The sequence below is a fragment of the Oryctolagus cuniculus genome, chromosome 9 (genome assembly GCF_051225735.1).
Source record: "Oryctolagus cuniculus isolate XC-2025 breed Fujian yellow rabbit chromosome 9, ASM5122573v1, whole genome shotgun sequence".
NCBI classification, from domain to species: domain Eukaryota; kingdom Metazoa; phylum Chordata; class Mammalia; order Lagomorpha; family Leporidae; genus Oryctolagus; species Oryctolagus cuniculus.
Window position 1 is genome coordinate 133,524,548 of NC_142875.1, and position 23,317 is coordinate 133,547,864.

At 52.0% G+C, this 23,317-nt stretch overlaps 1 long non-coding RNA gene across 1 annotated transcript in view; it reads right to left on the bottom strand.

Annotated features, from left to right (window-relative positions):
* LOC149124778 (uncharacterized) overlaps positions 1–23,317 on the bottom strand; it is a 186,218-nt gene that overhangs the window by 116,697 nt on the left and 46,204 nt on the right. The window contains exon 2 of the long non-coding RNA XR_016213169.1: positions 16,850–17,082. This is a non-coding gene — a long non-coding RNA (uncharacterized LOC149124778). The remainder of the gene's footprint in view (positions 1–16,849; positions 17,083–23,317) is intronic.

A 23,317-nucleotide genomic window follows, 5' to 3' on the forward strand; every position in this document is an offset into this window, starting at 1 on the left:
GCCCAGAGCCCAACGGGAGAAGCCGGACACAAACCAGACCATGCTGCTCGGTTCCACACCCAGTTGGATTTTCTTAATTTGAAAGGCAGAGAGACGTTGTGGGGAAGGGAGGTGGGACGGGGGGAGAACGAGAGAGAAAACTCCTACCCACTAGTTCACTCCCCCAAATGCCTGCAGTGCTGGGGCAGTGCTGGGCTGGCCCGAGCCAAAGCCAGGAGCCTGGAACGCAATCCAACTTTCCCACATGGGTGCCAGGGACCCATCTTCTGCCTCCCAGGAGGCACATTAGCAGGAAGTGGAATTGGGAGCTTATCTGAGACTCACACCAAAGGAGATGATGCATCCCAAGCAGCTTCTCACTCTGCACCAAACAAGTGCCCCCAGAATGAGTTTCTGATGTTGGAAGTCAGAGCAGACTTCATCCTTGTGGAGGGCAGAGGTGGGCAGTGGAGGGAACACTCAGGGAGGTGGGTTCCTGGGCACAGCAGTGTCCTCAGGAGCACTGACACATGTGCCCTACACGGACCTTTGGAACGTGTGTGTATGCTTTAAATCTGACATGTATCATAGAGATCACATGCATTCTGAAAAAGAAGTACGTACGAGGTACTTCTCAATTCAACACCTCTATCCCCTCACCAAGAACTTCCCATCAAACACAAGAGTGAAACTGGAGTCAGCATTGTGGCATTCCAGGTTAACCCACTGCCTGTGATGCTGGCATCCCCCATGGGAGCCGGTTAGAGCCCCGGCTGCTCCACTTCTGATCCAGCTCCCTGCTAATGGCCTGGGAAAGTCAGTCCAAGTGCTTGGGCCCCACTCTTATGTAGGAGACCTGGGAGAAGCCCCTGGCTCCTGGCTTCTATCTGGCCACCCCTGGCTATTGCAGACATTTGGAGAGCAAACCAGCAAATAGAAGATTCTATACCGCCCTCTTGAACTCTTTCAAATATATAAATAAATCTTTAGAAAAAGAATGAGTCAGGATGGCCTCACTGAGAGCCCCATACGTCTACAAAGACCCCCTGTTCCAAGCACAGTCACGCTCTAAGGTCCCAGGGGCCGTGACGCCGTCCACGTCTCCTCTTCACCCTTTATCCCCAGACCCCAACCAGCACAGGACATTTTCTTTCTGAGTTGTGGGCCTACAGGGTGACTAAACGACCAGTGCTTGCCACACTCATGTGGCACAGATCCAGCCACTAGGAGGGTTGGAGGATGTCAGTTGGACATAAGGCCTGGCTCACGAGGACTCAGCCAGGATCCCAGGCAGGAAAGACAAAGCCCTCCCAGAACACCCTGGCTTCTGAGCAGAGAGCCGACAGAGCAGGATGCGTGGGAAAGCAGCAGCCCAGCACAGGCTAGGGAGGAACAGGGGTGACCCCGGAGCAGGCTCAGGTAAGAAGCTAGCAAAGGGGAGACTGTGTGTCAGACTACAAAGCCAACTCTCCAGTAACCAGCTTCCAGGTCAGAGACAAAGATTTCACAGGCAATGCTCCAAGGAGCTGAATTTACGGTGCTGAGTAAGCATATAAAGTTAATAGGGACCGTTTAATACACATTTATGATTTCAAACTTGAAATGATTTCAGTGCGATACGGTTGCCTGTAATTATGACTGTACCGACGTCCAGTTTCTCGGTGGGGACCATATTCATAACTGCTGTCTGGGCTCGCTCTCACTCAGCAGGGAGACACACAAAGAGGAAATCTGTCACTGAACACCACTTTAGCCGTATTGGTAGCCTGGGCTAGCAGCTGACTGTATTGGCTCTCATCCTTCCCAGCAGGGTAACCCGAGGGCAGTTGGGACAAAACACCAGGAAGCAAGAGCCCCTCCTCCAAGGACCAGCTCAACAAACAGCAAGAGGAGCCCAAGTCCCTCCACTCTGGATTCACACTGCACCTCGTGAGACCTGTGTGGTGCCCAAGGCTTCTTCCAGGGCCCGGCTCAGATGTAAACCTCAGAAATTCCTCATTTCTTCAAAACCAAAACCCCTGGCTCCAATACAATCACGTGATGGTGAGACAAGAGTTTGGCTGTAAAACCTACTGATTAAAAAAGAAAAATACCAGGCCGGCGCCGCGGCTCACTAGGCTAATCCTCCGCCTTGCGGCGCCGGCACACCGGGTTCTAGTCCCGGTCGGGGCACCGGATTCTGTCCCGGTTGCCCCTCTTCCAGGCCAGCCCTCTGCTGTGGCCAGGGAGTGCAGTGGAGGATGGCCCAGGTGCTTGGGCCCTGCACCCCATGGGAGACCAGGAAAAGCACCTGGCTCCTGGCTCCTGCCATCGGATCAGCGCGGTGCGCCGGCCGCAGCGCGCCGGCCGCGGCGGCCATTGGAGGGTGAACCAATGGCAAAGGAAGACCTTTCTCTCTGTCTCTCTCTCTCACTGTCCACTCTGCCTGTCAAAAAAAAAAAAAAAAAAAAAAAAAAAAAAGAAAAGAAAAAGAAAGAAAGAAAAAAAAGAAAAAACCAATCGTTGTCTTTGGCACAGAATACCTGAGGTCCTGGTTAGAGGCGTGGGAGGGAGCGATCTAGGGGCAAAACCACACAGAAAAGGAGAAGACTTGCTGATTTGGGTGGTAAGCTGAAGGCATTTTCTTACTGCTTTCATTTACAAAAAGAAGGGAATTGGAAACATTAGAAAGCTAACTACTATAGGAGCAGCTTCCAGTGAAGCAGAACGCAGGCAAAAGCTGGTATTATTTTAGAGCCGCAAATGGAGTACAGGAGAACTTATTTGTCCTTAGTGGTCTCAACATTTTTCTTCCAGCAGTACAGTTGAGTAAAAATGTACACAATTCCTCTCCACGGCTCAAACCATTCCTGCGTCTCTGCTAAACAATATTTATGGAGCATACGAATCTAGTGCTCTTAACTCATGACCTAGTTTTAGAATAGCTTGTTAAAGCATGAAAATATAGAGAAAACCATGAAATTATCAGTAATATAAAATAATGAGTATATTTCCATGTACCCAAAAGAAGGCAGCAAATGACGAGCAAAGAAGGAACTGAAAACGGAAATGTCACCATTTCTACATCATCTTTCTTGGTCAAAGTTGGATGACTTGTAAAGTTGACAAAGTAATAAAACTGAAATTTTTAAATGCTTATAAAAGCCACATTTATGGTATAACATTGTGCACTGTGGGGGAGGAGGAAGGGGAGAATCTAGCTTGCTTTTACATTTTTTTAAAAGGTTCCAACTCAACTTTCTTACAATGTAAGTGGTGACTGTTGGTGGGAAACTGCTGAAGTCACTATGGAAAATAGCATGGAGATCCCTCAAAAATCTGAACACAGACCTACTATGTGACATAGCCACCCCACTCCTGGGAATTTACCCAAGGGAAATGAAATCAGTAAACAAAAAGCTATCTGTACCTCCATGTTTATTGCAGCTCAATTCACAATAGCTCAGACATGGAATCAACATAAATGCCCATCACCAGAAGGCTGGATAAAGAAACTGTGGGATATGTACACAATGGAATACTACATGGCAGTAAAAAAAAAAAAGAACGAAATTCAGTCATTTCCAGCAAAACGGAGCAAGCTGGAAAACCTCATACTTAGTGAAATAACCCACTCCCAAAGAGACAAATACCGTACGTTCTCCCTGATTTGGGAGAACTAATAGTGCTCCTAATATGAAAGCTACAGAAGTGAAATTGACACTTTTAGAATCAATGACTTGAACAGTCCTTGACACGATGGTTGAGGGACAGCTTACTATGGTTACTTTTTATTTTGTTTATCCTTTTCTTCTTTGTTTTCTTTCTTTCTCTTTTTTCTTCTTCACACTACATGTTGAACTCTTTATGTAACATAGAGTTAGTCATTTGTATATTAAGTCAATTGGAAAAAGATCCCAGTAAAAAATAGGAGCGGGATAGGAGATGGAGGAGGCAGTCCATAACTGTACAGCAGTATAGTTCTGCATAGAGTCCCACAGACTTACGTCTAAGGGTACAGCCTAAAACCTGTCACAGGACTCCAAATCCATAAAAATCGGTGGTATAAATGCCGTCTTAACTCTTAAAATGATCATATTAAATATCAAAGCCAACATACAGACAGTTTTAAGTATGAAAGTGATCATATAAATACCATCAAGTGCCTGGTAATAATAACAGAATTAAAAATGAAGGGAAGCCCAATATGGGAAGCAGTCCATACAGCAGACTGCTAGAGTAACATTCACTGTAAATAACACTCTGACCTCAGAATCAGCCCTTGAGGTTCCTGGTCTGGCTGAAAGGCCTGTGAGGGCATTTCAGGCATGGAAAGCCAAGACTCTGTGGCAAAAATATTCTACACGGAGGATCTCTGTGAGACCTCAGTGGAAAGAAAGGGCCATCAAAGAAGGATGTACTCCTCTCTGAAGGGAGGAGGGAACACCCACTTTGCTTATAGCTGTGTCCAAATACTGATGGTGTCTATGGTCACAGAAGGCTTCCACAGCCTTGGCAGTCCATGGCAAGAACCTTAGGTGATCATAAATAAACCTTAGGTGACATCATAAATAAGAGTGTTAATTGTTAAAGGAACAACAGAAGTCACTACACACTTGCTCCCCATGTAGGACCTCTGTCCTTAAGGAGATGTACTATGAGAATCGACTGCAAATCTTGTTCCCAAACTGTACTCTACAAGTTGTGGGGGGGTGCAAACTGTTGAAATCTGTGCTTAACAAGGAGTTGGTCCTTGGTATATAAAATCAACTAAAAATGAACCATAATGAAGGAGATGGGAGAGGGAGAGGGAGGTGGGATGGGAGGTGGGATGGGAGTTGGGATGGGGGAAAGAACCAGTGTATTCTTAAAGTTGTATCTATGAAAAAATGCATGCATTAAATAAAAACTTAAAAAAAACAATATAAGTGGTGAGGCTCTTAATGATAAGACAAGCACTTGGCCAAAACCGTAGGTTTCAGAGACAAAAGATGACTTCAAGTCTCAACCCGGCCACTGTCTGGTGGGGGGACAGTGGCTACCACAGTGAGCCACTCTGGATCCATCCATAAAATGGGGACAGCCTCACAACTTACTTCACAGGGTGGTCGTGAGGACCAACTTCTTTTCGGGTGAGAACTTGCAAACATAAAAATCCGTCAACACAATGGCACCACATACACAGTGTTCAGTCTTAATGGACATCATCTCACCATACTTCTTCCAGAGTATGTGGGTGATCTTTAAAGGAAAAACATAGCAAACGGACTGAGTCCTGCTGTAGCACAGCCCTCCTCTTAGACTAACCTGCATGCAGAGTTGGTATGTATGTTTCACACCATTACTTCTGTATTTTCTACTACACAGATATGGAAAATACTGCTCCTGGGGCACCATGAACAACATGAGATTACATGAGCAGCACCCACTCTATAGCCCCATCTTCAGCTTGCTGTTTTCTTTGTTTTTAAGGTTCACTCACTGTCACATAGGTGTAGTCCAATATTCTGTCATATGAGTATACCACACCGTGTGAATCCATTGCCTGTAAATGAACATAATTCCTTTCTGTTCCAAAATATTTCTCAAGTGGTTGTCATTATGAAGATTTGCATCAGGTTTATTCTGATGGGCCTGTCTATTGTGTTTCCAGGCTGCTATTCCTAGTGCCAAGTCATTTTTCTGTCCATAAAGCACTTCCTACCATTTCATAAGCTCTCTTCCATCTCCGAGAATGTAGCCCAAGCAGCTTAGCTGGGCATGTCAGCCCCTTCAGCACCTGACCTCTGCCCAAGCTGATGTTACAAGTTTTCATGATGCAAACACATCAAAAGAGCACAAAGAGCAGGAAGTAGTGCTACCGTCTAGTAACAATGTGGCAGGATGATCTGAAGCTGAGTAAACAAGACACCTGCTGTATTAGGGGTCATCAGCCACGGCCCCCTGCTGCCAACCCCAGAAGGCACTAGGATTGTCCTCAGAACCACGTCTTTCAGTCTGGGAGCTCCTCCCCAAGCACACAAGTCATAGCTTCCTTATCTTGGCTCCATGAGACATAGTGCACAGCTCTGGCAAAGCACTTACCCAAAGTCAGGCCATTTATTTCGGGTACGGTCCCCACTAACATTTCCACTCTTTGTGGGGGAGTTCTAGGCACCTCTGTGTCCCCAGCACCTGCTGCCCTGAGACAGGGAATAAATGTTGACGGAAGGAACAAATGGACAGCTGGAGTTTATTCTATACCAAGTGAGAACAAAATGGCCAACAGACACATGTAAAATGCTCAGTATCACGAGCCGTCAGGAAAATGCAAATGAAAACTAAAATGAGGCATCACCTCACCCCAGTTACAATGGCTATCATCCAAAAAAACAAGAATAATAAATTCTAGCAAAGATGTGGAGAAAAAGGTATCTTACCACACTGTTGGAGGGAATGTAAACTAGTACAACCATTATGGAAGGCAGTACAGAGATTCCTCAGAAAATCTGAAAATAAATCTACCATATGACCCACCCATCCCACTCCTGGGAATCTGCCCATAGGAAATATAATCAGGATATGAAAGTTATTTGTACCCCTATACTTATTGCAGCTCGATTCACAATAGCTAAGGTATGGAATCAATCCAGATGTCCATTGACTGATGACTGGATAAAGAAAATGTGATAAATAGACATGATGGAATACTATGTGGCCATAAAAAAGAATGAAATCCTGTCTTTCACAACAAAATGGTGCAACTGGAGACTACTATGCTTAGTGAAATAAACCAGTCCCAAAAAGACAAATATCATTTGTTTTATCTTAAATCCAGTAGTTAATATAAAATACAAATGAGTGTAAGAATCAAACTGACATCTTATGATTTGACTAGTGTTTACAGCCATTGTCTACACTCCTGTGGAACTGTGGTCTTTCTACATCTTATTTGTTGAATATTACAGCTAGTGGTGCATTAAGCCTGCAATTATAAAGTAAATCGAAAATATGTTACTGCAACATTTAAAGGACAAAAGGGAAGAGACGAAAAAGGGAGAACTGAGAGTGAGAGGGTTATCTTCTTAGAACTGTTCCTATGAAATACATGAAATGTGTTCTCTCTGTATTAATAAAAAATGTAAATGAGAAGGGAGAGGGAGAGACAAAGGGAACCTGGGGTATGTGATTGAGATTGCTTAAAAGGGAGATACACAGTACAGTATGTACACGCTGGGGTATGCTGTACACGCTGGGATATGTGTACACGCTGGGGTATGCTGTGCATCCTGGGGTATGCTGTACACGCTGGGGTATGACGTACACCCTGGGGTATGCTGTACACGCTGGGGTATGCTGTACACACTGGGGTATGCTGTACACACTGGGGTATGCTGTACACGCTGGGGTATGCTGTGCATCCTGGGGTATGCTGTACACACTGGGGTATGCTGTACATGCTGGGGTATGCTGTACACACTGGGGTATGCTGTACACACTGGGGTATGCTGTACATGCAGGGATATGCTGTACACGCTGGGGTATGCTGTACACACTGGGGTATGCTGTACATCCTGGGGTATGCTGTACACACTGGGGTACACTGTGCACACTGGGGTATGCTGTACACACTGGGGTACACTGTGCACACTGGGGTATGCTGTACACACTGGGGTATGCTCTACACACTGGGGTATGCTGTACACGCTGGGGTATGCTGTACACGCTGGGGTATGTTGTACACACTGGGGTACGCTGTACATGCTGGGGTATGCTGTACACACTGGGGTACGCTGTACATGCTGGGGTATGCTGTACACACTGGGGTACGCTGTACACGCTGGGGTATGCTGTACACGCTGGGGTATGTTGTACACACTGGGCTATGCTGTACACACTGGGCTATGCTGTACACGCTGGGGTATGCTGTACATGCTGGGGTATGCTGTACACGCTGGGGTATGTTGTACACGCTGGGCTATGCTGTACACGCTGGGCTATGCTGTACACGCTGGGGTATGCTGTGCACACTGGGGTACGCTGTACACACTGGGGTACGCTGTGCACACTGGGATACGCCGTACACGCTGGGTGTCGCTCCCCCTCTTCGTGGAGGAACGACACAGGACCCTGCGCTGTTCTTTTGTCTGCTCGGCCCTCCCCGGGTTTGCTGCTGGTTCTTCCCAGGTTGGCTACCGTCCCTTCCACCTCCGTGGAAGGGCGGTTCCCCCTGCCACTTTCCCCACTTCCGTGGGGGAGCGGCACACTGCCGGCCGGCTCTCTCGGGGGCTGCACAGGTGTTCCTTCAGCTAGATGTTCCCCTTAGATGTTCCCCGGTGCATGCCGTCTCTCTCCTCCTTTATAGTCCTCCTCCGCCAATCCCAACTCGGCTGCCCACACGCCGAGTACGCTGCTCTCCTCCAATCAGTAGCAAGTCCTACAGTCTATTGGTTGAACTGGAGGCAGCTGTGCGGAAGCTGTTTACTTCTCTCCCAGCGCCATATTGTGGGAGAGCAGATGCATAGAATAAGTCTTAATTCCAGTAACTCAGTCCAGTCCGGGCTGTCCCCCACACTGGGGTACGATGTACATGCTGGGGTACGCTGTACACGCTGGGGTATGCTGTACACACTGGGGTATGCTGTACACTCTGGGGTATGCTGTACACGCTGGGCTATGCTGTACACGCTGGGGTATGTTGTACACGCTGGGGTATGCTGTACACACTGGGGTATGCTGTACACTCTGCGGTATGCTGTACACGCTGGGGTATGCTGTACACTCTGGGGTATGCTGTACACGCTGGGGTATGCTGTACACACTGGGGTATGCTGTACACTCTGGGGTATGCTGTACACGCTGGGGTATGCTGTACACACTGGGGTATGCTGTACACACTGGGGTATGCTGTACATCCTGGGGTATGCTGTACACACTGGGGTATGCTGTACACACTGGGGTACACTGTACACGCTGGTGTATGCTGTACACACTGGGGTATGCTCTACACCCTGGGGTATGCTGTACACGCTGGGGTATGCTGTACACCCTGGGGTATGCTGTACATCCTGGGGTATGCTGTACACACTGGGGTATGCTGTACACACTGGGGTATGCTGTACATCCTGGGGTATGCTCTACACGCTGGTGTATGCTGTACACGCTGGGGTATGCTGTACACGCTGGGGTATGCTGTACATCCTGGGGTATGCTGTACATCCTGGGGTACGCTGTACACACTGGGGTACGCTGTACATCCTGGGGTATGCTGTACACACTGGGGTATGCTGTACACGCTGGGCTATGCTGTACACGCTGGGGTATGCTGTACACACTGGGGTATGTTGTACACACTGGGGTATGCTGTACACGCTGGGGTATGCTGTACACGCTGGGATATGCTGTACACGCTGGGATATGCTGTACATCCTGGGCTATGCTGTATACACTGGGGTATGCTGTACACACTGGGGTATGTTGTACACGCTGGGCTATGCTGTATACGCTGGGGTATGCTGTACGCACTGGGATATGCTGTACACGCTGGGATATGCTGTACATCCTGGGCTATGCTGTATACACTGGGGTATGCTGTACACACTGGGGTATGCTGTACACGCTGGGCTATGCTGTACACGCTGGGGTATGCTGTACACACTGGGGTATGCTGTACACACTGGGGTATGCTGTACACACTGGGGTGTGTTGTACACGCTGGGGTATGCTGTGCATCCTGGGATATGCTGTACACGCTGGGATATGCTGTACACGCTGGGATATGCTGTACACGCTGGGGTATGCTGTACACGCTGGAGTATGCTGTACACACTGGGGTGTGTTGTACACGCTGGGGTATGCTGTACACTCTGCGGTATGCTGTACACGCTGGGGTATGCTGTACACGCTGGGATATGCTGTACACGCTGGGGTATGCTGTACACACTGGGGTATGCTGTACACACTGGGGTATGCTGTACACGCTGGGGTATGCTGTACACACTGGGGTATGCTGTACACGCTGGGCTATGCTGTATACGCTGGGGTATGCTGTACACACTGGGGTATGCTGTGCATCCTGGGATATGCTGTACACACTGGGGTATGCTACACACACTGTGGTATACTGTACACCCTGGGGTATGCTGTACACACTGGGGTACGCTGTACACACTGGGGTACGCTGTACATCCTGGGGTATGCTGTACACGCTGGGGTATGCTGTACACACTGGGGTATGTTGTACACACTGGGCTATGCTGTACACACTGGGGTATGCTGTACATCCTGGGGTATGCTGTACACACTGGGGTACGCTGTGCACACTGGGGTATGCTGTACACACTGGGGTATGCTCTACACACTGGGGTATGCTGTACACACTGGGGTATGCTCTACACACTGGGGTACGCTGTACACACTGGGGTATGTTGTACACACTGGGGTATGCTATACACACTGGGGTATGCTGTACACACTGGGGTATGCTCTACACACTGGGGTACGCTGTACACACTGGGGTATGTTGTACACACTGGGCTATGCTGTACACACTGGGGTATGCTGTACATCCTGGGGTATGCTGTACACACTGGGGTATGCTGTACATCCTGGGGTATGCTGTACACACTGGGGTATGCTGTACATCCTGGGGTATGTTGTACACACTGGGGTACGCTGTACACACTGGGGTATGCTGTACACGCTGGGGTATGCTGTACACACTGGGGTATGTTGTACACACTGGGGTACACTGTACACACTGGGGTATGCTGTACACACTGGGGTACGCTGTACACACTGGGGTATGCTGTACATGCTGGGGTATGCTGTACACCCTGGGGTATGCTGTACACGCTGGGGTATGCTGTACACACTGGGGTATGCTGTACACACTGGGCTATGCTGTACACTCTGGGGTATGCTGTACATGCTGGGGTATGCTGTACACGCTGGGGTATGCTGTACACACTGGGCTATGCTGTACACTCTGGGCTATGCTGTACACTCTGGGGTACAAGTTAAATGGTGGTGTCTTAGCCTGTGCTGTACCCAGCCCAGCCACACCTGGCTCTGGAATACTCAGGCAGGAAGCTGATCACAGTTAAGCTCCTGATCATTTTCCTTTTACTTGGTGCCACGGTGCATTCCCACCACGGGCAGTGTCATTTCCAGTTTCCCAGCCTCCAAAGCTATTCCCTGGTCACCAATCATGAGCTTCTGAAAATCCAAAAGGAACTCACTCAGGCACTCTTGTGTGCTGCTAGGTGCTTCCTACAATGACGGGGGCTCTGGGTCACTAGTTCCCAGAGGGGTCATTCGGGAAGCACTTTAGAAACAGACGTGGCCGTGGGTACAACAACTGGGTAGCCACTTAGAAAGTCTGTCGGCCATGCTGCTCAGTGTAGACAGGAAAGCAGCAGCGAGTGCTGATGGCACATCTCTGAGCTGACAGTCTTGCCAAGTCTTCATGGCGACTGCTGGCACCTGTGGAGGACAGACACATCGGGCTTCTGGCTGGGTGCTTTAGATGATCAGTATTTCATTGACTGACTCTGGTACACAATGTAGGCAGCAGACACACTTCATTAATCTCCACTCTTTCAAACCAGGAAGTCGAGGCTAAGAAGGATTAAATGACTTGCTTCAGGTCACGGAATTTACAGGTGATTCAACTGGTTTTCACCAGATGCTGGGTTTCTGGGTTTTTTTTTTTTCTTTTTTTATTCTGCCTCTAATGTGTCTGCTGTTGGCTGTTTTTAGGTCATGATGTTGGCAGCTGTTCTCACCAAAGAGCCTGCCCAGGCAGCATAAGGAATGGGGCCAAATCCCAGCTAATGATTCTCATCAGGTCCTCTGCTCAAGGAGTCAAACTACTGATGCAGGCTCTGGATGCCTGGGCTCCGCCTCCTCCTGCCCTGGGCTCCGCCTCCTCCTGTCCTGGGCTCCGCCTCCTCCTGCCCTGGGCTCCGCCTCCTCCTGCCCTGGGCTCCGCCTCCTCCCATCCAACAGCGTCCAGCAATGTCCCTGCACCGGAGCCAAGCCCCTGGAGGTTCCTCCGCCTCAGTCTCAGCTCTCAGGATAATCGGGGACCGGCCACGGGCAAAGCTCGCCTTCCTACACTGTCCCCCAGGGCCCTGAACAGCCAACCCGCCAACACCCAGGAAATCCTGCGGCCACCTCCTTCCAGACCTCAGGAGGGAAAGCCATTGAACAGGTCCCACCACTGAGACCCAGTGCAGCTGCCCGGGCCTGCGGCTCCCAGCCTGGCTCCTCATTCTTCTGTCAACTTTCTAAGGAAGTCCAACTTGCTTCAAACATTCAGCGTCCTCATCTCTGTATACAATAAAGGAACTAGTAACAACTGCCATTCTTAGCAACGCTTCCCTTAGCGTTACCTCCCATTACGGAGGTAACCTGGTCCGGGAACACTGTACTGAACATGGCATGTGAGACCGGGGGAGGGGCAGGTGTGTGCTACGCGGGTCCTGGGATGACTTCGGCAGCAGCAGCATCCTCTCTCCAACTGTGACCACAGAACGCCCCTCCCACTGACAGCACAGAATCCAGAACCCACTGCCCAGACCTCCTGGCCTCTTTGCTGAGTGACCAGAGTTTAAATTCCTGGGGTCAGCTGCTTCGCACAGGGAGAAGCAGGAGCGAACAGTGGCAGTGGTGTTGACTCAAAAGGTCCTATGTGCGTGCTCCAGAAAAGAAAAGAACAACAAATCTCAGAGTCTAGACTGGCATGGAATCAGGGACAGGCTGTGTGCAGAAGCAAGGAAGCCAGGAAGAGAAAGCCCCTGGGTGTCAGGACAGCTGATGGCGGGGAGAAGAGAGGGCAGGAGGCACGCGACCCTTCGCTGTGTCAGAGTGCTGCTGGCATGCAGGACGCTCTGCTCCCACCAGCCGGACATCTTCCAGGAATGACTGATTAATGCAGCGTGGCAGAGACCAGCAGGACAGGCGCTGGCACGGTGTGCGGATCCGTCCAGGGCAGCGTGATCACGGCCGCTTGTCACTGTCTGGTGTCTCTCCTGTTAACTCAGTGAGGACGCGCGGGGGACCGTGTGACAGGTACCATGATTGTGGAAGTCGGTACTTGCCAAGCACATCAGGTTGGCCGAGGACTTGTGGGTGACAGCTGCCAGTGGGGATGCTTTGCAACAATGAGTTGTCTAAGAACTTTTCTGTCTCCTTTACAGTGAGAAGTAAATTACACGGTCACCATGCTATCCCACGCCATCCTGCTGTCCTGCCCCGACAGATCCACCCATGTGGTTAGTCCACCCTCGATTTTTAATTCTCCCAGGACCCACAGAATAGCTCTACTTGAAATAAGTATCATTCAGTGCAGGAATTAAACCTTACTGTGACCAAATGTCCCTGGGTTTCCACAGCTTTTACCACAGCTTTTATTTTTTTTATTATTATTATTATTATTTTGACAGAATGGACAGTGAGAGAGAGAGACAGAGAGAAAGGTCTTCCTTTGCCGTTGGTTCACCCCCCAATGGCCGCTGCGGCCGTCATACCGCGCTGATCCGAAGGCAGGAGCCAGGTGCTTCTCCTGGTCTCCCATGGGGTGCGGGGCCCAAGCACTTGGGCCATCCTCCACTGCACTCCCGGGCCACAGCAGAGAGCTGGCCTGGTTTCCACAGCTTTCATTCAACATTCACTTACGACTTGCAGCGTCCCAGCAGAATGGCTGCATACAGGGCTCACTGTATTAGGCAAATGGCCACTCCAGGGTTCAGGAAAAATCATTCCTAACTCCTTTCCCCAGAAAGACCGGGAGGACTCACTGTGGGAGATGACAGGTCCATGGCGTGTTACCTTGTCCGCAAGGCTGCCTGTGCTCAGCTGAAGGTGGGAGAAGCCAACTTCGCTGATAAAATGAGACAGGTGTGGAGGTTCTGCTGCTTGGAGCTCTGCCTCATTCCCACACAAAGCACACCTAGAACGCGTGTCTTTCAGTCACAGTTCTGTTTTCTCAGCAACTCAGAACAGGGGCCAGCGTGGCGGTGCCGCAGCTTAAGCCACCAGTTCCATACTGGAATGCCGGCTTGAGACCAGGCTGTTCTGTTTCCCATGCAGCTCCCTGCTAATGTGCCTGGGAAGCCAGCAGAAGACGGCCCAAGTACTGGGGCCCCTGGGACCCATCTGGGAGACTGGGATGGAATTCCAGGATCCTGGCTTTGGCCTGGGGAAAGGAACCAGTGGATGGAAAATCTCTTTCTCTTTATCTGTCATTTTGCCTTTCAAGTAAGTAAATAAGTATTTTTTAAAGTGTGAGAATGACATCAAAAGACCAGAAGAACCCCTGAGAGCAATGAAACCTCTGATACCTATGTGACCTGCCCCCAGCACAACCGTCTCCGGACCCCAGTGGTCTCTTCCCGGACTCGGCTCCAAGTCTTCCAACCACACTGTTGCTGGACAGTACCCTGCTTCGTGCTCGCAATCTCCTTACCCTATCTCTGCCTTATGGTTTCTGCTGATAAGCAGAGATGACACAACACAGGCAGAAACCAACAGAACGGCCTCCAAGTTCCCGCACCTCGCATGCAGGGCAGGGGTAGGACGGTCCTCTGGGGCAGTGCACGGTGGCTCAGTTCAGAAAATGCCTACATTCCTGGTTCTGCCTCCTCTACCTCACAGCCAGCGTCACTCACTCCCTGTTCACTGGGGCAATTCAAGAAGGCCCAGACCAGAGGAAGGCCTGACCCCAATCAGTCCACTGCCCACTCTCGGAACCAAAGTTCGCGAGAACACGGTCATGCCCACAGTTCGTTCCTTGTCTGTGATTTTTATACAATGGCATCACAGTGGAGTAGTCATGACAGAGTGTCCAGCCCTTTACAGAGAATATTTGCCACCAGAATCTGTCCACCAACCTCTGGACAGTGTTAGACAGTGGTCTCTCTCGGGGCTGGACAGTCCTGATTTGCAGATTACGTGGAATTCCTTGGCTACTCCCACCGTGGACAACTTGCAGCTCCCAGTGTGAGGCCACTGACCACAGAGCTGAGATGCACATGGCAACACCTCAAGCCAGAGCAAGGGGACTCCGCACACAGCTGGGCACTGAAGTCACCCAGATGGACGTCGTATGCGTGGGAGGAACCATGAACCCTAGATGCATGCAGAAACTTCGTCAGAGCTGCCAGCCAGAGGCCTGAGCGCCAAGTGTTTTCTAACCAAACAAGTGCCTGTCCCTGGGCCCTTTGCTGGGTGCGCCTGTAGCCCATTTCTGTGACCATTCACTGCTTACATCTACCAATGGTTTAATCTTCACAACTACTTTTTTAAATTTTTTTTATTTATTTGACAGATAGTGAGAGGGAGAGACAAAAAGAAGGGTCTTCCTTCCATTGGTTCACCCCCTAAATGGCCTCCACGGCCGGAGCTACACCGATCTGAAGCCAGGAGCCAGGTGCTTCTTCCTGGTCTCCCATGGGGTGCAGGGCCCAAGCACTTGGGCCATCCTCCACTGCACTCCCGGGCCACAGCAGAGAGCTGGACTGGAAGAGGAGCAACTGGGACTCGAACTCAGCGCCCATATGGGATTTTGGTGCTGCAGGTGGAGGATGAACCAAGTGAGCCACGGCGCTGGCAGAACTCTGAGCAGGACCAGGAAACGACTCTGGGTGCTGTCACATGGTGATACGCAGGGAGAGAAATGCATCGGAGGATGAACGCTGTGTTAACACTATACACAACACGCCGAGACTAACACATCATCCTTGCAATCGCATGCTAAAGAGAATGAAATCTTTTCTTCAAAGACAGCAGATGGGTTGTGGCTTTCATTACGTCCAGTGACGTACGTGCCTTGCCCACATCGGGCTGTGACGCCTCTACAGCCAACTGTGTACATGTCTCCTTTCCCTAAGTCACTAACACACTGTCCCACTGCATCCACACACCCCAGGCTTCACACCTGGTCTCCCGAGGTCACCTGCATATTTCCAGGCTCCGCTACAGAACGACGCGTCTGGGTCCAGGGACCTCTCAGAGCTCTGTCCTCCAACCCCGGGATTCCCACCATGACCACAGCACAGCATCTCCAATTCCCTGCTGGGACACGGCTGGGCGAGCATGGCCTTTGAGTCCATTTGCTTGGGGTCAGCTGCCCTAGCACAGAGACAACTTCAACACCTGGGCCAGCACCAGGAATTCCAATTGCGTTTTGCTGCCACTGGACTTCAGCATTCCCAGACCTGAGTAAATGACAGATCTGATGGAATTTCTAAGCCGCGGCAGCTGTTGGTGCTATGTTCGGTGTCTCCCAGCTTCTGATAACTTACCAGTAACTCTTCCACAGGAATCCAGTTGTCAGTTTCCTCCTGCCTCAACCCATGTGCTCAGGGCTCCCCTGTCCTTTCTTCCTCTCTTCCAAGAAGTCTGTCCTCCAAGCCACTTGCTTTCTTCTACGTAGTCTGGGTTTTCTTCTGCAGCCGCAAGCATAAAGCTACGTGGCCCTTATCTCTTTTTTTGTGGGAGGGTCACTTGGACACTGTGTGAGTGACACTTCCCAGCACAGAGTGCAGCCGACCGAGGCTGCCCCTCCCCGATGGCCGTGTAACAAGTCCCTGTGTCTGCAGGCACAGCCACACTGCTGACGTGTGCCCTGGCCTGGGCTCTCGTCACTCCAGCCTTCACCGCTCTCCCAGGGCACTGCTCTTAGCCTAGTTGGCAATTCTGTGTGCTAAACCCCTTCAGGTTGCAGAACTAAATCATGAAGCCCAAGATCAATGAACCTGATGATCCAGGAAACCATCATTTGCCTTCAGAATCCTTTTCAGTAAAATCACCCAGCCCTTCTCCCTGCTGCCCTGGTTTCCAGGGAGGGAGGAGATGACAGGGAATAGCTGAGTGAAATCCGCAGCATTAGAATACACGTGGGACTTACCCTGTGTCCATCTCCTTGGCTCCTGTAGTCCACGGCAGAGGAACGGCCCTGGGCTGGGGGAGCCAAGAGCTGACAGGTGCTTCATGGCACCCACGTTTGCAATGGCATAAAAGAAGGGAGCGCCCAGAACTCCCTGGGAGCCCTGGCAGTTCCTGGTCTCCTTGGGGCCAAAGCTGGCTTGCTCCTCTTCCTCCCCTGCCTTGCTTGCTGCTTCTGGATCCAGGTCCCCTCCCCTGTAAAACAAAGAAAGAGCAATAGAGATGGCAGAGCTGGTGGAAATAAATCATTCCACCAACTGTTCCGGAAAGATTGGATTCCTACAACTGCGGTGGAGCTCGCATTTGTGTGGGCTTTCCTCCAGGCTAGGGCTTTGCGGTTGATCTATCCTGCCTGTGGTGCAGTAAGAACTTGACTGTGACGGCTGGGAGTGGCTGCAGGACCACCCACATAGTGGGGAAAGTCACATGGAAACAAGCGCAGATAACGCCCCCTGGTCTGGTCTGGCTGGAAACACTGGCCCCAGTCAAACATCAGAAGGTCCCACTTCGCCTCTGCGAATAGCAAACTAAGTAGCTCTACAGCCAACCAGGGAGCGTCCGTCCTAAGAAGAAAGAGAAAGAAGCACCCGGCCAGAGGGATTTTGCGCCTGGGGTCCACCCCTGGCCCACGGATCAGGACTGTGCTCTTCAAACTTTGTTGACCCCAGCCGACGAGGACAGATTTATCGCACGTCTCGCCCCAGTATTTCAAATTTTCTACTTTGCTTCTGCTTGCAGGCAGTGACCCACCAGATTGATTTCATGACCTCGCAGAGAGTTTACATCCTGCAGTCTTGAACTCATTAGGCCAGACTTTGTGGGAACGTTTCAGAAACCGAGTGAAAGTTCAGTAATCACCCTTACCCCGTGTTGAGTTGAGAGGGCTTGCTCAGCTGGCCTCTAGGGAAAGCCCATTTTTAAATTTTTACCCATCTTTCCCCAGGGAGAACTTGATTCCAGCATCGATTTTATTCCAGCCCCTGGCGTCAGCACTCAGCCAGTGAGAGCTGAGTCCTGGGGGGCAAGCGGCTGAGCACACGGCTTTGGGAAAGGGGAGCTGGCCCCAGCCAGGGAGGCATCAGCAACAGACTCTTCTCCCCAGGCCTCTGCAAAGCCTTCCCACCGGCCTCCCCCTCCCCTCTCTCCATGCATCAGGGTGGCTGGAAGCAGGCTGGAAGTTCTTTCAGCCCACGTGGGTTTTGGCCCCCAGGCATGCCAGACACCAGGCACTACTGCTTCAGACACAGCTGTGTTGGGGGTCCTCAACACGTCCCTCAAACGGGCAAGATTCTGAGGAGGTAGACAGACTCAAGTCCCAGGCTTTGCTGAGTCCATACCCAGTCCCTGTCAGGGCCGAGGCTTGAAGGCTGTGGGACCTCGGACGATCAGCACGCAAGCGCTTCCGCCTGAGAAATCAGAGAGATCACACCCTGATCGTCCCCTGACTCATCTGTAGGACGGAGGCGGTCGTCTCTGATGAACTTGAATGGGACGGATCTTGACATCAAGAGGGATCTACACTCAGCCTTCTGCAGCGCACAGTTCACCCACTCCCTAAAAAGTAAGGCTACAGGCAGGGGTCCTCCCACGATGTACCCAGTTCCCTCTAGGATCTCAGATAACAAGACAGCTCTCCAGCCCCCAGTGTTACGCAGTACCACCCAAGTCTGGGCACAGGTGATCGAGTGCCCTCTGGGGTTCCAACTCGCCCACAGGAGAAACTGACACATGGCTGCTTCCCCATCACTGCATGGCCAGCCCCCAGCTTGGAAAACCACCCTGCAAACTTCTGTGGACTGAACACATGAATAGACAGGAAGTAAGTCAGACGTGCAGAGCTGACTCTAACCAAATGGGACCATAAACAACAGACCCAGGAGCCCCGAGCAGCCGCCCGGCCAGGCCCAGGATCTGTTGGTCCAGCTGGCCCGAGCTGTGCTGCTACAGAGCAGCCTTGGCTACTCCCGCTCCCACCAGGCAGCCCCACGCAACACGGAACCACGGGGCAGGCAGCTGGCTTTCCTGCCGGCCCCTGTGGACGCCACACTGCTCTGAAGAGCTGCAATCGGCACAGACGTTTACTGCATTAGTGGCGTATGGAAGCCAACTCCAGACACGGGATTAGACTCAGCACCTCCCCACCAAGCAAGTCCCAAGAGGCACGGAAATGCTGTCAAATAATTACTCTGCACCTTAATATATCAGGACAAATATGTGCATGGCCACAAAGGTTAAGGGCCCTGCCCCCACGACCACAGGGTCCCGGCACCCTTCATGCTTAATCACCGGTTTTATTGCCACAGCGTTGTCAGAGTCGTCACCCTGGGGCCTGGCACGGCTCCGTACAGCAAATGCAGATCTTATCGCGGGTGAGAAGTGTGCTCATGTCCCCTCCTAACGCACTGCCTCTGATGCCCGCACTGCGCCGGCTGCTGGGCGGGACTAATGAGAAGCCTCAGTCCCCTCAGAAGTCCTTTTATTGATGGGCGCACTTGAACATGAACATGATCAAAGGGTTTCAAAGAGGCCAGGGCCACTGTTCACACTAAAGCAAGAGCTGATCTAAGGAGCCCACGCAGGAGAGGAGGACTTTCAGAAACCAATGAGAAAAGCCCGCACAGAACAGGGAATCTCAAGCAGCCTCCCCTGTGACTCGGTGTTTACCAACCAAAGACAAAGATAAAAGAAGGCGAGCGCACAGGACCGTCCAGGCTGCCTGGTGCTCCTCACACAGCTCAAAGACTGCCGCTGCCAGCAGTGCTGCGGCAACAGCGCCGCGTGTCTGGCTCAAAAGATGGCATGCGATTGGAGGTTGATAAATCATGTGTGTGTGCTGACACCGAATACATTACACTGATAAAGCAGGCATTGTTTTTTTAAATTTCAGAGCCAGAGAAACAAAAAAAGAAAGAAAGAAAGAAAGAAAGAAAGAAAGAAAGAAAGAAAGAAAGAAAGAAAGAAAGAAGGAAGGAAGGAAGGAAGGAAGGAAGGAAGGAAGGAAGGAAGGAAGGAAGGAAGGAAAGAAAGAAAGAAAGAAAGAAAGAAAGAAAGAAAGAAAGAAAGAAAGAAAGAAAGAAAGAAAGAAAGAAAGAAAGAAAGAAAGGGGGGGGAAGGGAGGGAAACTGTATGCTTGTCCACTCCCCAAATGCCTGCAGAGGTTGGAGTGTGGCCAGGCCAAAGCCGGGAGCCAGGAGCTCACTCCTGCTCTCCCACATGGGCAGCAGGGACCTACCTCCTCCAGCCACCCTCCTGCCTCTGACGGTCACGTTAGCAGGAAGCTGGACCTGGGAGCCAGCATGGAGACTGCAGCCCAGGCCCCTGAGCTGGGCACGGGCATCCTAACCGCAGACTAAACGCCTGCCCTGAGCAGGTGCCACTTAAACACAGAGAGGGCGTCCATGGGAAACGTCCAGCACACAGTCCTCTCCATGAAAAGAAAAGGCCAGGGGTAGAAATTTCTGTCCCTGACATATTTTCACAAAGTCGGCCGTATCTTCTTTCTTTCTGGCTGAGGGCATGCTACGGGCTTCTGGCTACCTGGTGGGCTCTGCATGTAGCATTTTGAGAAAAGTCCTCTCTCTGGAAGAGTCGTGATTTGGCTCCGCCGGGGACAACACTGGCTTTTTGATGGTTGAAGCACAGTTTGTTCAAAGGCAGCAGAAGCTCAGGTTTTAGGTCGCCAGCATCGTGTCTGCTTGTCGGGTGAGGGAGACCCATTCTCTTTGGGGAGCAAAGTGCCACTAGGAGTTGAAATGCTCCTTTCCATGGACACACTGGCTTGGAGTGAGTGTGGATCTTACCCTAGAACAGGGTAAGACTGGGCAGACCCCTGCTCTGTTGCCATGCGGTGTACCCTTACGGGAGGCAGCACAGTCCAGAGTCCCTCTGCCTGGACCCCAACCCCAGCCTCTTCCATTGAGTAGCTATGTGACTTCACCACTCATTGCCTTGCACCCGGCTTTCTCGCCTCTGAAACCAGAGAGCCGTCCTGCTCACAGGGCTCCCCCAGGGCCCCACCAGCAGAGGGAGGAGAAGTTGGAACAGGGCTGAGGCACTGAAGACCTGCAGGGAGGCAACAGCTTGGCTGCTGCTGCCTCAGGTACAGAACCTGCTGCCCTGCACCGAGGCGGGCACAGCAGCGGGGGAGAGAAGTCTGGGGGAGGACACACCTGATCTTACGGGAGAGCCCACTTCTGGGTCCGGGGAGCTGCACTGCGATGCCTCACCCTGCCTCCCATTCCTTTAGGGCAAATAACACAGCAGAACCAAGTGGATATTTTAGTATTTTTTTTCTCACATCTATTAAAAGCATTCTAATTCTTGAGCCTGCAGTGAAATCTGTGGTTTCACAACCACATCTCATCTCCGCCATCATGACGAGCTAGCCCTGGGAAAAGGGAAGGGCCAGCACCTGCCACGGGATGAGGGAGACGTGAGGGTGAGGGCAGCTCCCCAGGGACTGCAGGGTGAGGGCAGCTCCCCAGGGACTGCAGGGAGAAGCAGGGGACAATTCGGGCAAAGGCCCAGCTTCTCAGACACACGCAGGGCAGGGACTTGTGCCCTACAGACATGGACGCAAGACAGGAGTGTGGCCTTCAACACGTTCACGCTTGGATGTTGGCGTTCTTGGCTGCCCGGACCCACGCCTGAAATGGAGGCTTCCTGTTTGCCTCAGGCGTAAATACTCCCCTTCCCTATTGCTGCAACTCAGAGCCCCCTCCCCAACCATGCGCCCTCAGCCACTGCCCTTCATCTGATGGCAACGTGGATGAAGGGAAACCCAGGAGCGGCAGCAGCAGCCCCACCGACGGCGGGAACCGTGACCACGGCCCTGGCTACCCAGTCCCCCTGCCCAGTCCCCCTGCCCTCCCACCAAAGGCGGGAACCGTGACCGTGGCCCTGGCTGCCCGGTCCCCCTGCCCAGTCCTCCTGCCCTCCCACCGATGGCGGGAACCGTGACCGTGGCCCTGGCTGCCTGGTCCCCCTGCCCTCCCACCGAAGGCGGGAACCCTGACAGTGGCCCTGGCTGCCCGGTCCCCCTGCCCTCCCACCGAAGGCGGGAACTGTGACCGTGGCCCTGGCTGCCCGGTCCCCCTGCCCAGTCCCCCTGCCCTCCCACCGATGGTGGGAACCCTGACCGTGGCCCTGGCTGCCTGGTCCCCCTGCCCAGTCCCCCTGCCCTCCCACCGATGGCGGGAACCCTGACCGTGGCCCTGGCTGCCCCATCCCCCACCCTCCTCCACTTCCAAACCTGGCTCCTGAAAACTTCCATCATCTCTGTGCCCTACCAAGCCACATACACATATACATTCCTTCCAAACACCCTCCCTGCTGACCCAAGTGCACACAAGTCGGTGTCTGAGGTTGACAACCACAAGTCCTAAGTGCATGACGCTGAAGACAGGAAAGCAGCTCACCAGGGCCGTCCTCATGAACAGAAAAACAAGATGTCTGGGACAGAAGATTTCAGGAAGGGGCCCCTTGCGCTGTGGCCCAGAGCTGCAGCTTAAGAGAGGACCAGGGAATCGCTCCCGCTGAGCGGCCAGATCACAAAGCTCCCTCCAGAGAGGACCAGGGAATCGCCCCCGCTGAGCGGCCAGATCACAAAGCTCCCTCCAGAGAGGACCAGGGAATCGCCCCCGCTGAGCGGCCACACCACAAAGCTCCCTCCAGGCTGCACAGTGTTTCCGGGACACGAGCCTTCCAGCCCTCACCAAGCTGGAATCAGCAGTACCGCCAGACTCCGACGCAGGTACTCCACGTACGTCATGGGGGCATCCCGAGCAGCGTGCTCACCGCTGTGCCAAACACCCGCCCGTAGGTCCCCCATTTTAATGTTTTATCCAGCATGGATGCTGAATTCTGTCAGCCACCGCATTCCAGCGCGGCGGGAGGTGTGGACACGGTTTTTCCTGCTCCTCTTCTCTCGCTCTTCCCCTCCCTGGACCCTGCCATCTCACTACTGTAGGTGCTGGGCAACTCTCCTCACCCCCATTTAACTTGGGATTTTAGCTCAATATTTGTAAATGCAGTTGATCTAGAATTTTGGGTTTTGTGCCAGAATTTTTTTTTTTTTTTTTTTTACAGGCAGAGTGGACAGTGAGAGAGACAGAGAGAAAGGTCTTCCTTTGCCGTTGGTTCACCCTACAATGGCCGCCGCAGCCGGTGCACTGCGCGGATCCAATGGCAGGAGCCAGGTACTTCTCCTGGTCTCCCATGGGGTGCAGGGCCCAAGCACTTGGGCCATCCTCCACAGCACTCCCTGGCCACAGCAGAGAGCTGGCCTGGAAGAGGGGCAACCGGGACAGAATCTGGCGCCCCGACCAGGACTAGAACCCGGTGTGCCGGCACCGCAGGCGGAGAATTAGCCTATTGAGCCGCGGTGCCAGTCCAGAATTTGTGGTTTTATCATGGTTGTTTTTCCGTGTGC